This window comes from Gorilla gorilla, chromosome 10, assembly GCF_029281585.2.
Source record: "Gorilla gorilla gorilla isolate KB3781 chromosome 10, NHGRI_mGorGor1-v2.1_pri, whole genome shotgun sequence".
NCBI classification, from domain to species: Eukaryota; Metazoa; Chordata; class Mammalia; order Primates; family Hominidae; genus Gorilla; species Gorilla gorilla.
In genome coordinates this window covers 146,772,785-146,788,342 of record NC_073234.2, presented here as the reverse complement: position 1 = coordinate 146,788,342, position 15,558 = coordinate 146,772,785, and positions in this window count along the sequence as shown.

Genomic DNA, 15,558 nt, shown 5'->3' with positions numbered 1-15,558 from the left:
GATGGATGGATGAATGAACAGGTGGATGGATGAATGGATAGGTGAAAGAGTGGATGGATGGATGGATGGATGGATGGATGGATGGATGGATGAATGAATAGAGGGATGGATGAATGGATAGGTGAAAGAGTGGATGGATGGATGGATGGATGGTTGGATGGATGGATGGATGGCTGATGGATGGATGAGTGGGTGAATAAATGAATGGATGAGTGGAGGGACAGATGGATAGAAATTTGCACAGCTCACATTCTCCTCTCAAATGATTTTTCTGAGTCCTTCCCACTTTCACTGGCCCCTGGTCACCTGCCCAGTGTCCTATCTGCTGTGCCTCCTTGAAGTCCATGAGGACCCTGTGACCTGCACTGGTCAGAGAAGCCTTCTTGGAGGAGAGGGCTCAGGTAGAGCATGGAGAAGAGAAGAACTTAGGGGTGGAGTGGGGGCACAACCTGCAGATGGTGGGGAGGGAGGCTCCATCCCCAAGTGGTGGGTGGGGTCTCACAGCCTTGCTCTGGCTCTGTTGGACTTGGGAGAGTGCTGGTAGCTAAATATGCTTTTTCCCAAAAAGTCTATAACCAGGTGATGGGAAGTTGGGCAGGTTCACAGCCCAGCAGGAATGAGGCCAGGAAGAAAACAGGATCCAGACCCAAGCATGTGCTGCTCATTTGAATATCATTTGCATGAAATTCTTAGTGCTCCTCCTCTCCCCACTCCTTCCCTGCCACCTTCTCTGGGGCTTAGCTCACAGTGGGGCTTGTCTGACCTCCGTTAGACACCAGGGAGGGCACAGGCAGCACCACAAACACAGTTGGGTCCCCAGTGAGTGTGGCCATGAAGAGAGGAAGGGCCTCCTGGGGCTGGGCCACCCCCTGGTGGGCTTATGAAGACAGAGGGAGCCTTGGACTGGGGACAACCTGCAAGCCTGGTGTGCCCCTGCTGGGACTGCCCTGCTGAGTCTATTGTTAGGTTGCCCTTTGTTTGCCTGACCACGGGGGGCCTACAGGAGAGGAGGGCCTGGGGACAACCTCAGAATGGGAGGGTTTGGGCCCCTTCTCTGCTCCCTTTCTTGGAGTTTCTTGTGTGAGAGAGGAAAGGGCTGTTTGAGCCACCCACAGGAACCATGAGACCATAACTGGGGCTGTTTTAAGTCTCCAGGAGTGTGGAAGTTGTGGTGCAGGGAATGAACCAGGCCCAGCCTCTGGGAGAGAGAATGGGGAGCTCCCTGGGCCCTCTCCTGTCCCTACAGTTCATAGCCCATGGGCCAGAAGTGGTCCATTTCATAAGCATGAAACCCTGGGGAGCACATGGGCTCCTGGAGAGGACCAGGGCCTCTTCTGCTGCCATTTGGGATGACACAAGTTCTGTAGAGCCGGTGGAGCCCATACGAGGGTGGGAGTAGAGGGTGACACCCTCTGGCACAGGCTGGGGAGAGACCCCAGGCAGCTGCGTGGGGAGTGCAGGGCCTGGGTGCAGGCAGCGGCCTGGGGTGTGTCTCACAGGACCCCAAGCAGATGCCATGGGTGCGGAAGAGAATCCCAGGGCAAATCTCATGAGAGCAGCACTGGGACACGTCTGCCGCTAAGGTTATTCTAAAGGCAGAAGCACAGGGACTTCCTGAAAGGCTGCATAGGAGCATGAGGCTTGGGCTCGGCTGCCTGAAAGAAGGGAGGTGCCCTATTATTGGATGCCAGAGGATGAGACCGAGGCAGGCTAAGGAGGAAATCATGGCCCAACCTGGGCTCAGGGCAGGGGCCTGGCTGGGGAAACTCCTGGCTCAGGAGCAGAGCACGGGAGGAGAAGTGCAGCCGGCCCCTGCTCTCTAGGCCTCTGGGAGGTTGGGAAGTGCATGAAAGCACCTCTGAGCCTTGGGTTCTCCATCTGCACAGTGGGCAGGATGATGCTGGGCCCTTCTTCCCTAGAAGGAACTTTTTAGGCACAAATGAGGAAATAACATAGAAAGACTTGGAGGCTTTGCCCACATAAGGCAGGAGATCACTCCAAGGTAGGATGACTGCTATTTTAATTGGCTGTAATCAAATGCAATGTCTTGTTTTCATGATTTGGATTGGAGGTGGAAATATTAATTCGAATCATCTATCCTGCAGTAAATGGACCTCCCTGATGGTGGCTTCCTCCATTCCCTGTAACTGCCTGTGACTGATGAGCCATCAGCAGGGATGGGAGGGATGGAGCCTCGGACATCATTTACTCACTTCTGCTTGTTAAATAACTCAGGACCTGGGGCCACTTATCAGGGCTGGGGCTGAGTCTCCGTGCCCACCGTGGTGCTGGGCATATTTGCTGTCTCTGGGGAGACAGACACGAAGCAGAAAGGCAGAAGGAAAAGCTGTCAGCCCAGGCGCTCCTGCCATCCCACAGCGGCCTGCAGGCCACCGCCCTCTGCCCATCCCGGAAGGACGCGTTTTCCTCTTAAATACCTGAGCCAAGAGGCTGGGGTGCATCTTTCCCTCCACCCTCTTGCTGAGCTGCGTGGCTGCATTGAGGGGATTTTTCTGTCTCTGCCATTAAACAAATCCTGGCAGGCTAATTAGCTGTGGGAAGTTTCAGGTGCTTTCATTTTCAAAAGAAGTCAAAACAAGCACATATTATGCTTGGAACAAGACTAGCTTTCTAATGAAAAGAGACTGCAACTGAATCATCAAATAAACGTAAACAAATAGATCAATAAACATGCATGCACAAACGTGTTCACAGAGGACAATTTGAAGGTGAAACGTGAAATGAGAGTGTGCACGGAGGTGCCAGCCATGAGATGTGCCAGGGCCAAGGGCGCAGGGCCAGGGTCAGGAGGATGTGCAGTGGAGCCGGGTAAACATTACTGCCACGCCCTAAGAAACGGGGAGGGGAGGGGGCAGGTCTGGAACCACCTAGGAGGCAGATTTGGCTGATTTGATTCAGGAATCCTTTCTGCCTTGTGATTTAGGAGTTAACGTTTCCTTCTCCTCTTTCTGCTCCTCCTTCCTCCAATAAAGTGCCTGACCTTCATCAGTGCACACACAGGTGGCACTGGCTCAGGGCCCATCGAGGGCCAGTGTCCTGGGCCCTGCAGGGCATGTCTGTGGGAGGGCCACTAGGGTCAGGGGACAGGGCCGTGGGGAAAATCTGCCCCGTGGATGGATTTGACCGCAGCCACGCTGTCCTTCTGGGGAATCAAGGAGGAGCCTTCCCTTGTCCCTGGGACAGCAGGGGCTTCCCCAGGTGATGGCCTCTCAAGGGCTCCTCCCCAGCACGCTTCCTGCCCTCCCACTGCTCTGAGTCAAGTTCCTCCCGCTCACCTGCTGACTTCATTCCTGGTCCCCTCATCGTCCTGGGCGGGGCCTTCCTGAGCTGCTCCCTTAACACTGAGGAGCTTGACCAGCCACTGGGGCCTGGCCCTCTCCAGGGTGCTGAAACCTGCTACCGCTTCCTGGGTGGGGACTGCGTGGCTGTCCCAGGATAGGCAGATGTGAGACCCTGTGGCAGAACTACAGTTGTTTTGATGTTTCCATCATGCCCTAAATCCAGCCAGAAGCAGCTTGAAAATACCTGGTGCGGAATGTCCTGCCGATAGCCGGCGGCTGAGCCTGGGAGAGAGCATCTTTATCCTGGACGGGCTCAGAGGACCTTCAGAGTCCAACACACACCTCTCCAGAATCCATTCAGGCGTCTGCAGGCTGGAGACTGAGGGCAGAGGAAACAATGTCCATGGGATTATCACCCGGCTCAGCAAATGCTCATCAACCCTTCTGCACACGGCACTGCGCTGGGCTCCTGGGGGCTTTAGAGAGGGTGAGATGTGGTCTTTGAATCTGGAGAGTCATCGCGTAGTTGTGAGCCACACTACAGCTCCTCAACAGAGAAACAGTGAGGACGCAACATCAAACAGAAGAATCTTGAAGACGAGGCAAGGGCATTGAGGTGCTGCCACCGCCTCCAGCCGGCTCTTGCCGCAGCCGATAAACGTGCAGTATTGGCGTTGTCGGGAACTGGCTTTCTGGGGCCTCTGTCACCTCCCGTCTCTGCAGAGCTTGTGATTGAGCCTGTTCACAGGACACCTTCGTGCTGGACACAGCTTCCTGTCGTGATCCAGAAACTCACTGAATTTAATCTAAGATTGCTAACAAGAGTTTCCTGGGGCTCTGGAGGGGACCATCAGGAGTGGTGCTGCTCCTGGAGAAATAAGAAAACTGTGTCAGTCAGGGCTCGGCTTCAGCTTGAAGTGGCAGAAATGCAGCTCACACTGGTGTAGGTCAGGGAAGTCCACATGAAGCGCGGAGAGCAAGGTGTGACTGGGTCTCTGTGAGGCTGGAATAGGGAGTGGGAGCTCAGCATGGTGCTCTTGCGTCTTTCTCTGTGCAAACTTTGCTTCCTCCACTCACACTGGCTGAGCCTCACACTGACCACTGTGGACCCCATTCCTCTGGCATAACAGCTACGTGGGTAACAGACTCCAGCATTCCCTCCATGACGCCTGTTCACTGTCCTTGTAGATTTCGAAAGCGCTAGAAGAGAAGAATGTGAATGTTCCCCGCATAAAGGAAAGGTAAATGTTTGGGGTGGCAGGTATCACAAGTGTCTTGATTTGGGGTGGCAGGTATCACAAGCGTCACAAGTGATCTTGATTTGATCACTACACATTATATGACTGCACCCCCGACTATGTACATCTATTATGTATCAATAAACAGTCTTGGGGAGAATCTTTGCTCTACCTGACCCAGCTTCTGTCAGCAGCCCAGCCCTGAACCAGTCGCTATGGGCAGAAAGGCAGCCGTCTGAGAAGCTCCCAGGCTGTGGGGTGAGGGGCAGCAGCCGGTCAGTGTGAGTGGATTTTCATTTGTCTTTTTCAGGTTCTGGACATGTTTTCCCCCCAGGGGAGGCCTGAGAGTCTCGGAGGCTGCAAGAGCTCCAAGTCCTCCACGACCCTCTTTAGTTCTTTTTCCGGGGAGCAAAGGCCACTCCTACCTGCCCAGAGTCAGGAACCTCACTGGGGTTTGTGGGAGCAGCTCTGATTTGTTTTATTCCAGAATCCTTTTTGTCTGCAAGGAACTGGATTATAATTTTGAAACCATTTTTTGGCACTAAACTGATACAATCCAGGATATTATGAACATGCAACATTCAGAAAACTGGGAGAAACTGGTCATTGTCATGTGTCATTTAGAAATATCAGATGCTGGGCCAGGCATGGTGACTCAGGCATGGTGGCTCATGCCTGTAATCCCAGCACTTTGGGAGGCCAAGGCAGGTGAATCGATTGAGCCCAGGAGTTCAAGGCCAGCCTGGGCAACGTGGCAAAACCTCATCTCTACAAAAAAAAAAATAGTCTGGGGGTGTGTGGTTGTATTCGTAGCTGCTCAGGAAGCTAAAGTGAATGGATTGATTGAGTCTGGGAAGTTGAGGCTGCAGTGAGCCATGATTATGCCACTGCACTATAGCCTGGGTGACAGAATGAGACCCTGTCTTAAAAAAAAAATCAGAAGCTGTCCCATTGACGTCAAGGACACCGTAAAATGCCTGATATCACTATCACAAACAGTATTTAATGTAGGTCCTTGATAATGCATAGGACAAGGAAAAACTAAGCATAGATATTGAAAAGGAAGAGACACCATTAACAATATTTGCAGATATATCATGGCCTACATAGAAAACCTAATTAATCAATATCATAAATCATAAGGACTAAAAGAAAAATTGCAAATACAAAACACTTCTTACTGATCAGCGCTGTCTGATTAGAAGACGCAATAGAATACGTAAGATTTCGTTTACAATAGCAGCAAGAGCTTTGAAACATGTGCTAGTAACCCTAACTAATGAGTGAGATCTTTGTAAAGATGATTGTAAAACTCTCCTGCAAGACGTTACCGTGCTCTCAAGAGAGGGAGGAGGAAGTTGCTCCACTCCTGAGCAGGGAGCCTGAGACTGCACAACCGTCCGTTCTTCCCTTTCAAACCCACACGTTCCATGCAGCGTCAATCCATATCTCCACACACATTGTCAGGGACGTTTGCAAATAGATTCTAAATACACCATGAAGAGTAAGTGCTGAAACAGTGCTAAAAGACAGGAAGAGGAAGAAGAGTGGAGAGCAGTGATTCCCCGTTTTCAATAGATAATAAAGACGCTGTGAATGAAACACCGTGGCACCGACGGAAGTAGAGGAAGAGATCAATAGGATATAATGGAAGGTTCAGAGACAGAGCCGTGTGCCATGAACTTAAGATGCAATAAGGGAGCTGTTCACACCCTAATGGGTGGCAATGAATGGTGTTGAGATGCTTGCCTATTCTGTGGGAGAAAAATAAAATCAAGCCTCACCCTCACCCCATTCCCCAAAACAAAGACAGACTTATGACCTAAACATCAAGCAGAACTATACAAACAATGGACACAAATATAAGAAAATGGGCCAGACTCGGTGGCTCATGCCTGTAATCCCAGCACTTTGGGAGGCCAAGGCAGGCGGATCGCTTGAGGTCAGGAGTTCGAGACCAGCCTGACCAACATGATGAAACCTCATCTCTACTAAAAATACAAAAATTAGCTGAGTGTGGTGGCACACGTCTGTAATCCAAGCTACTTGGGAGGCTGAGACAGGAGAATTGCTGGAACCCAGGAGGCAGAGGTTGCAGTGAGCTGAGATTGCACCACTGCACTCCAGCCTGGGCAACAAGAGTGAAACTCTGTCTCAAAATTTAAAAAAGCAGGAAAATGTAACCTGGGTGTCAAAAGACCCTAAACAAGACAAAAACACACAGGGCTAAAATGAAAAATACATAATTTTGTCTACATCGACATTTAAAATTTCCATATCAGTAAAGATACAGTGAAAAGATTAGCCACAGACTCGGAGAAAACATTACACAACATAAAACAAAAGATTCACACACGGAATCTGTAAATGCCTTCCTAGAGTAATATGGAAAAGATAAACAACCCAGCAAAAATTCAGGCAAAGGATATAAACAATTTATGGGAGAGAAATGACAAAGGGCAACATAGAAAAATGCTCAACTCAGTAGGAATGAGGGCAAACAAGTTAAAACAAGATACAACGTTTCACCTATCTGATGGGCAGAAGTGAGGAAATGATCATGTCAAGTATTAGCCAACTGGCCGGACACAGTGGCTCACGCCTGTAATCCCAGAACTTTGGGAGGCCAAGGCGGGTGGATCACGAGGTCAGGAGTTTGAGGCCAGCCTGGCCAAAATGGTGAAACCCAGTCTGTACTAAAAATATAAAAAGTTAGCCGGGTGAGGTGGCGCAGGCCTGTAGTCCCAGCTACTTGGGAGGCTGAAGCAGGAGAATTGCTTGAACCCAGGAGGTGGAGGTTGCAGTGAGCTGAGATTGCACCACCGCACTCAAGCCTGGGCAGCAGAGCGAGGCTCTGTCTCAAAAAAAAAAAAAAAAAAGAAAGAAAGAAAGAAAGAAAAAAGTATTAGCCAAGACATGCGGAAAGAGGATTTGTGTATGCTGTTTGTGTGAATGTAAGTTCGGATGGTCTTTTCTAGAGAACCATCTGGATGTACCTATTGGCACAAAAAGTGCACACATGCCATGGTTCCCAATTTCACTTCTCAGCATCTACCTGAGCATGGGCAAAGGAAGCGGGTGCTAGAATGTGTGCTGCCATGTCGACAGTCATCTTGGAGACGTGGGGAAAAATAAAACTTTAGTCTCTTCCAAGGGTGATTTGGTTAAATATAGCCTACGGTATGTCCATGTTATGGAATATTGTGTAGCAGCAGATGCAAAATGGTAGAACTATGTATATGCATGTGGAAAGATTTCTAAGGCTTGCTGTTCTACAAAACAAGCAATGAAGAAGACATGGCCCCAGTGTGATATGTGTGTGTGTGTGTGTGTGTGTGTGTGTGTGTGTAAAATCCATGGTGAAAGGGGCACTTATTTCCATCCATATGGATGTATGGATGTAAAAGCTTAGAGACCCTCTGGAAGAAGAGACACCCCCACCCCCACCAGGCCACAGTGTTTCTCTGGAAATGAACAGGAACGTGGTGAGCAGGAGGGAAAGGATGGGGTGGAGTCAAGAAGGACTTTCACTTTAATCTTCAAGTGTACGGTTGATATTTGCAATGATCTTGAATCCACGTATGGGGGAAAAGCAGCAAAAACAACATCTTTGCTCTAGGGGATGGTGTGTGGCTGGGAGATTAAGGAAAGGGTTGAGGGCGGGGCAGGAGGAGATGGGGTTTGAAGGATCAGGCAGGATTTACCATCATCCCTTTTTAGTAGTTATTTGAGGCATCACTTACACTCAGTAAAATAACAAATCTTATGAGTACAGATGGACGGGACTTCACATATGTACAGGTCTTGTGACCGCCCCCAAGTTGAGGCACAGACACCACCACCCCAGGAAGCCCCTCACGCCCTTTCCAGTCCACACCCAGAGGTCACTGCACCTGTGCTCGGTTTCCACACAGTCTTGCCTGTTTGGAAACCTAAGTGACAGGAACTGGATATAAATGGAATTCTGTGACATGTAGTATTTCATGACTCCCATTTTTTTCTCAACATAATTTCTTGAGATTTCTCCCTAAAGCTGTCTTTCTCAGGAGTGATAGTAGAGTAACATTGCGTTGTATGAAGATTCTGCTATTTGTTTCTGCATTTGCCTGGGTTGTTTCTGGGTTTCACTATTTTGAACAAAGCTATTGTGTCATTCTTGTGCAGTTGTTTTTTGTGGACATATTTATGTATTTTTCTTATGTTCCCAGGAATGGATTTTCTGGGTCATGGGATTGTTCTATGTGTAACCTTCTTAGAAGCCATCAAAGAGGGTGACTTAGGGGTGCACCATTACACCGTCCTCCACAAAACCCATCCAAGAGGGTGTCTTAGGGGTCCGACATTGCACCCTCCTCCACAAAACCCATCCAAGAGGGTGCCTTTGGGTGCACCATTGCACACTCCTCCACAAAACCCATCCAAGAGAGTGTCTTAGAGATGCACCATTGCACACTCCTCCCCAGAAGCCATCCAAAAGGGTGTCCTAGGGGGGTGCACCATTGCACACTCCTCCCAGCTACACACAGGAGTTGCAAAGGCTCCCCTTGGTCTTCAGCAGGAGGTCAGCTGTTCCAATTCCAGCCATTCTTGTGGGCATGTACTGGAGTCTCACTATGGTTTAATTTTTACTTCCCTGATGTCTGGCGATGCTGCACAACTGTCCCTGTGCTTATGGGACATGTGAGAATCCTCTTTTGTGAATTGGCTAATCTAAATTTTTGACCAATTTTAGTCATCACATTAAAGCGTCTAATTGATAGGGTCTCAGGTCACACATTCATGATTCTAAAATCTGGACAAAGCAGAGCGTAGAGAACACCTTCTCTGCTCTGTGAGTTTATCTTTGCTTAAAGCCGTGTCTGTTTAAGTCTGCGTAGCCCCTTCCTTCTCCCAAACCCAGTTTCCTCTTGTGTGAAATAGCGTAGGCCATGACTGAGTGCTGCTCTTCTGCAGCATCTGGGCAGGTGTGGCTCCCCTGGCTGGGACTTGGAAGCTTCTGGAGGCTCTGGGTTGATTCCTTTGCCTGTCAGTCAGTTTGCTGAAGGGCAGGATTGGAGGTGGGAGAGGCACTCGGCCTCCAGCTGCAGAGGGAAGCTGCCCAACCTCCCTGAGATGCCATGAGGCTGAATCAGGGGAGTCTGTGAGTCCTTCAAGGGGTGGCCACGGTGCAGAGAGTTGAATTCCAGGAAAAATCCCCTTTCCCCCTGGCTCAGCCAGAGGGCAGGGGCCTGAGATCTCCAGGTGTGTGCAGTGCTCAGCCTTTTGTGCAGTCAGGGATTCCATGGCCCCCTCGCCCTTCACAGGGAGGAGCAGACATTTGACTGCAGGTGTGAGTAGAGGGTCGCTGGGATGGAGGTGATGGAGACCCTGTCCCTGGGTCCCCGCTGAGAGATGTATCCCATCCATGGCCCTGTGGCCAGGCTCATTGTGGGGTGATCCCCCCCGTGGTGCCTGTGCACTAAACACATAAACTCCTCTGCCCAGGATGCCACAAAGCCTATCCCCTCCTTTTGGAACTCAGCGTCTTCTCATCCCTGTCCTGGGACTCAAATTCATTGCTTACAGAAGTTCAAGGCAGAGAGAGATATGGGTTAGGATAATGGCAGTTTAAGATCCCATCTCTGAACACATTTGACATTGTAATGAGGCAGGTTCAGCAATACACTAGACGTGATCAATATCGACAGGAGAAATTCCTGTCTTCCAAGCCAGCTCTACACTCTTATCCCAGGCACCACATCAGCAACAGGAAAAGAAAGAGAGGCACAGGCAGCCCGGTGCCACATTCTGGGGGTGAATCCACTGCAGGAAATGCTGCCACAATTAGCTGAGAAACCTTACAGGTCTGTCCCTGGGAGTCGACCGGGGGCTCTGCAGAGAGGACCCTGAGCAACAATCAGTTATGGAATAAAAGGGACCGTCCCATGGCCCCTAAGCAGGTACCTCTCACAGTGAAGGAAAATGGGGAATTTGAGCCCCTAAAGCTCTGCTACTCTGGGACCAGCAGCATGAGCATCACCAGGAGCTTCTCAGAACTGAAGACTCTCAAGCCCTCCCTCCACATCTGCCTCACCTGTGGATTAGAGCCCCGAGTGGGAACTGGACCCATGGCTACCCAGAGTGAGGACAACCTTCCTCAGCCCTCCTTCTGGCCTCATGTGACCAAGTGACCCATTTCTGACCAATGCACTAAGATAAGAGGCCATGGGAGCCACTTCCTGGTCATTTCCTGACAGAGGTGAGCCCTCTCCTTCTCCTCCTCTCCTCCACTTCCTCAGCTGTGAAATAGGGATGATGATGTTGATGGTGGTGATGATGATAGTGATGATGGTGATGAGGATGGCGGTGATGATGGTGATGATAATGGTGATGGTGATGATGATGGTAATGATGGTGATGTGATGATGGTGATGATGGTAATGATGTTGTTGACAATGATGATGATTGTTACAATGATGATGATGGTGGTAGTGGTGATGATGGTGATGGTGATGGTGATAATGATGTTGATGGTGATGATTGTTATGATTATGATGATGATGATGGTGGTGATGATGGTGATAATGATGATGGTGATGATCATGGTGGTGATAATGATGATGATGGTGATGATTATCATCACAATGATGATGATGGTGATGGTGGTGATGATGGTAATGATGATGGTGATGATTATTGTGATTATGATGATAACGATGTGGTGGTGATGATAATGATGATGGTGGTTATAATGATTATGATGGTGATGATGATGATGGTGATAATGATGATGATGATAGTTATGATTATGATGATGGTGGTGGTGGTGATGATGGTGATAATGATGACGGTGATGATCATGGTGGTGATAACGATGATTATGATGGTGATGGTTTTCATAATGATGATGATGATGGTGATGGTGGTGATGATGATAATGATGATGGTGATGATTATTATGATTATGACAGTAACGATGGTGGTGGTGATGGTGGTGGTTATAATGATTATGATGGTGATGGCAATGATTATGGTGATAATGATGTTGATGATGGTGATGATCGTTATGATTGTGATGATAATGGTGATGGTGGTGGTGATGATGGTGATGATGGTGGTGGTGATGATGATGGGATGATGGTGGTGGTTATAATGATTATGATGGTGATGGCAATGATTATGGTGATAATGATGTTGATGATGGTGATGATCATTATGATTGTGATGATAATGGTGATGGTGGTGGTGATGATGGTGATGATGGTGGTGGTTATAATGATGATTATGATGGTGATGATGGTAATGGTGATGATGGTGATGTTGGTATCCCAGAGAGAGAAGAGGATGTGGTGAGATCATGACAAGGCTCAGAGCACAGACAATCCCACCACAAATGCTGGATGAAATATACTTATTATTGTTATAATCTTCTCAAATTATTAGGTATGTGGAGACATTCCCCTCCCAGGGGCCATCTCCCCTATCCTGGACTCCCTCTTTATAAACAGGAGCTGAGGTCTCCTATAGAAAACTTCCCTTCTGGTATTGCCCTCAGCAGCACGCCCTCCATAGAGCATGTAAACTTCCCCCAGACAAGGAGGAGACACAGGTGGGTCCCCTGACCCTGTACCAAGGGGGTCAGTGTGCCTGGCATCCTGGAAAGAGTGATTAATGTAAGGAAACTTGTGTCCCTGAAATAGGCCATGATCAATGGCATTTGAGTTGCGCTTGGCTAAGGGATTGGAGAATGGATATCAGATGGTAGGTGCTGAATCATTTTATTAATGAAGCCTCTCTCTGCCTTGCCCACATCATGAGAAGTTTTCCATGGGAGGCTTTGGAGCCACTGCTTTTTTTTCTTTTTTCTTTTTTATAGAGATGGGGGTCACTATGCTGCCCAGATGATCTTGAACTCCTGGCCTCAAATGATCCTCCTGCCTTGGCCTCTTAAAGTGCTTAGATTACAGGTATGAGCCATCATGCCTGGCCCAGAGCTACTGCATTAAGGGAGGTGCAGCTGGTCTCCCCAGGCTGCTGTCTGCACATCTTAGTACATTAGCGTGGAGCTGGCAGGCAAAAACGTCACACACCTGCTGAATTCACTGTCTGGCTGATTATTAGTGAGGGGGGACATCTTTTCTTTTGCTTAACTGTTTTTTGATATTCCTTTTCTGTGAATTACCTGCTCATAATATCTGCTCATTTTTCTATCGCTGTTTCTTTCTGTTTGTTATTCATTTATGGAAGCCACTTAGATGTTGCCTATACCAAACTGTTGACTACTAAGCATGAGGCAGACATCGCTCCTCAATCTGACCTTGTCTTTTCACTTGTGTCTGGGGGTGGTGTTTACAGGAAGAGGTCTACAGTTCATCGCAAGGCTCTAGAGGGAATTAGGATGTGCCAACCTGAGGTATGCCATTTTGGCAGCATAATTCTTTTGAGCAGAAAGCATTGGAGTTCCTAAAATTCTTTATCTGGCTAAAACCAGAGCCTCCCCCAAACAACTCCATTGTCCTAAGTGTCTCCCCAGGAACAGCTGTAATCTTCTCTTCTTGGAGGGGAGAAGCCCCCCGACATCCCGGCAGACATTGTCACAAAGGACCATGTCTCCCATCTGCCCTCCTGAGGGCCCATTTATCTCTCAGGAAAGTCCTTTGCGTTTCCGTAAGTGCGCCTCTGCCCTCCCTACCCCCGTTAGGACGAGATGTGAGCTCCAGAATCTCACTGCTCCTCTGGTATTTGCTTATTTCTGGGACACCCTCATGCACGTGAAGTTTAAAATTCCAAATGCATGCTTTTTTCCTGTTGATTTTTTGTCTTTTTTTGAGACAGTTTCACTCTTGTTCCCCAGGCTGGAGGGCAGTGGCGCATCTCAGCTCACCGCAACCTCCACCTCCCAGATTCAAGTGATTCTCCTGCCTTAGCCTCCCAAGTAGCTGGGATTACAGGCATGTGTCACCATGCCTGGCTAATTTTGTATTTTTTAGTAGAGACAGGGTTTCTCCATGTTGGTCAGGCTGGTCTCGAACTCCCGACCTCAGGTGATCCACCCGCCTTGGCCTCCCAAATTGCTGGGATTATAGGCATGAGCTATGGTACCCAGCCAATTTCTTCCTGTTAATAACTTTCATCCGTTTAACTCACAGGCCCCCAGCCACTGAAGGTGAGAGAGTAGAGGAAAAGTTTTCCTTCCCCTACAGTTCTTTGAAATTAGTTTTCTCACTTAAACCTCCACTCTGCTCTCCCAGCAACCAGTGAAGCTTTCTGCATTAAATTTATTTCAGGTCAAGACTGTAAAAGCAGAAACCCAGGAGGAGAAGAACGTCTGAGCAAAACAATCTTCCTAGCAGAGTTTCTGTTTTAATACATTTCCCCAGGAGATGAGTTTCAGCTGGAGGCCCTTTTAACCAAGTTGATCTTTGCCCAGAGGGTGGGGGGAGCTCTGTCCCTGTCGGGTTCTTTGAGGCTCTTCCCAGTGTGAATTAAAGGGTTGGGGCTAGAGCTTGGGAAAATCTCCTGGAGAATCCACACAGCCGGGGGCTGCTGCCAAGGTCTGAGGTGAGGCCTCTGGAGGGGAGCCCTGCAGACCCCAACTGCCCTGGGCCGGGCCTCCTGCTCTGGGCCGCCCTCTCTGCTGATCCGCTGGGGTCAGACCCCGGCGTGGGTGGAGCAGCCACAGGACACATGTGTGTCTCGAAGCCTCCTCTCCTGTGCTCCTGGGGAACAAGGCAGCAGCGGCCCCTGCTCTTCTCCTGCCTGGGCCACCGTCTTCAACAGGTGAATGCATCTCTTTAAAGCCTGGGATGGAGGATAGAGGCTGGGGGATGGGAATGGGGAGGGGACTCCTGGAGTCCCTGGGAAGGAGGAGGAGGAGGAGGTGGCCCTGGCCTTCAGAGCCCAGTGAGGCCCCATCCCCTGTGAAGGCTGCACTCACCCTGAAGTGTGCCTGTGCCCGAGAGATTTGTTTCCACGTCGGGGTCTCATCTGGCCAACTCCAGGAGCCTCCAGATGAGCCAGGAAACAGGAACCTGTCATGTAGGGGATTCCCCATCCCAGTTAAATACTTCCCACCCCCAAGTCCCGAGCTGGCACTGGGGCCTCCTGTCTACGTGGTGGGTGTTCTCAGGAGGGAAACCCTCCTCCACTTCCCTGCCAATCAGACACTTTTTAAAAACAAATCCACAAATTAAAACATTTTGACAAGCCGAGGAGTGATACACCTAACGCCCAATGAATGAGAAAAGAAACGTGAAAAATTCATGCCTGATTTCACTCTGTGTCACAGAAATGAATGTGTTGCTCAGGCTCATACATTTTAGAAAGGAATTTTTGCTAAAAAACAAAAATTGCAACCTTCAGAAATGTTGTCTGCTCCCACGGCTCTGAAACAAAAGCACACCCTTCTCCAAGCAGGAGAGAGCCCAGCTCTGCTCCCCGGGGACACCCAGGGCCTTCACCCCAAATAGCGGATCCTGTGGGACCCGTAGCACTGGGGCCCTGGGGCACTGGGCGCTGGGCCTGCGTGGATTTCCCAGCCTTGCTGGAATTCCGTGCTTCGCAGCAAACTCCTTCATGCGGGGGAAGCCGGAGGAGAAGGCCCAGGGAAAATGGGGTGTAGACAAATGACAGGCGCCCCGTCCTGGGGGAATCAGGAAGGGGTCCTGCAGCCCCTGGTGTGGCCCTTTTCCCATGCACAGTCCGGGCCCCCCGCGGCTTCTGCAGGACCCACCTCAGCTGCGGGTCCAGGCTGAGCCAGCGCTCTGTCTCCTCAACCCACTTGCAGGGTTGTTGAAGCTCAGGCCTTATCCTCGGGCACAGTCAGTTCTAGAAGCCACAGTCTGCTGCCTGCAAATGTGCTCCTCAAATCGCCTTCCCACCCGCAGCCCCTCAGCCCACCGTGGTACCAAGTGGCCAAAGTCTACGGCCATACCCCCCGAACGCCTACGAGCTCATCTGATCTCGGAAGCTAAGCAGGGTCGGGCCCGGTTAGAACTTGGATGGGAGACCAAATGGCGAAAGCGCTGGGCCTTCTTCCT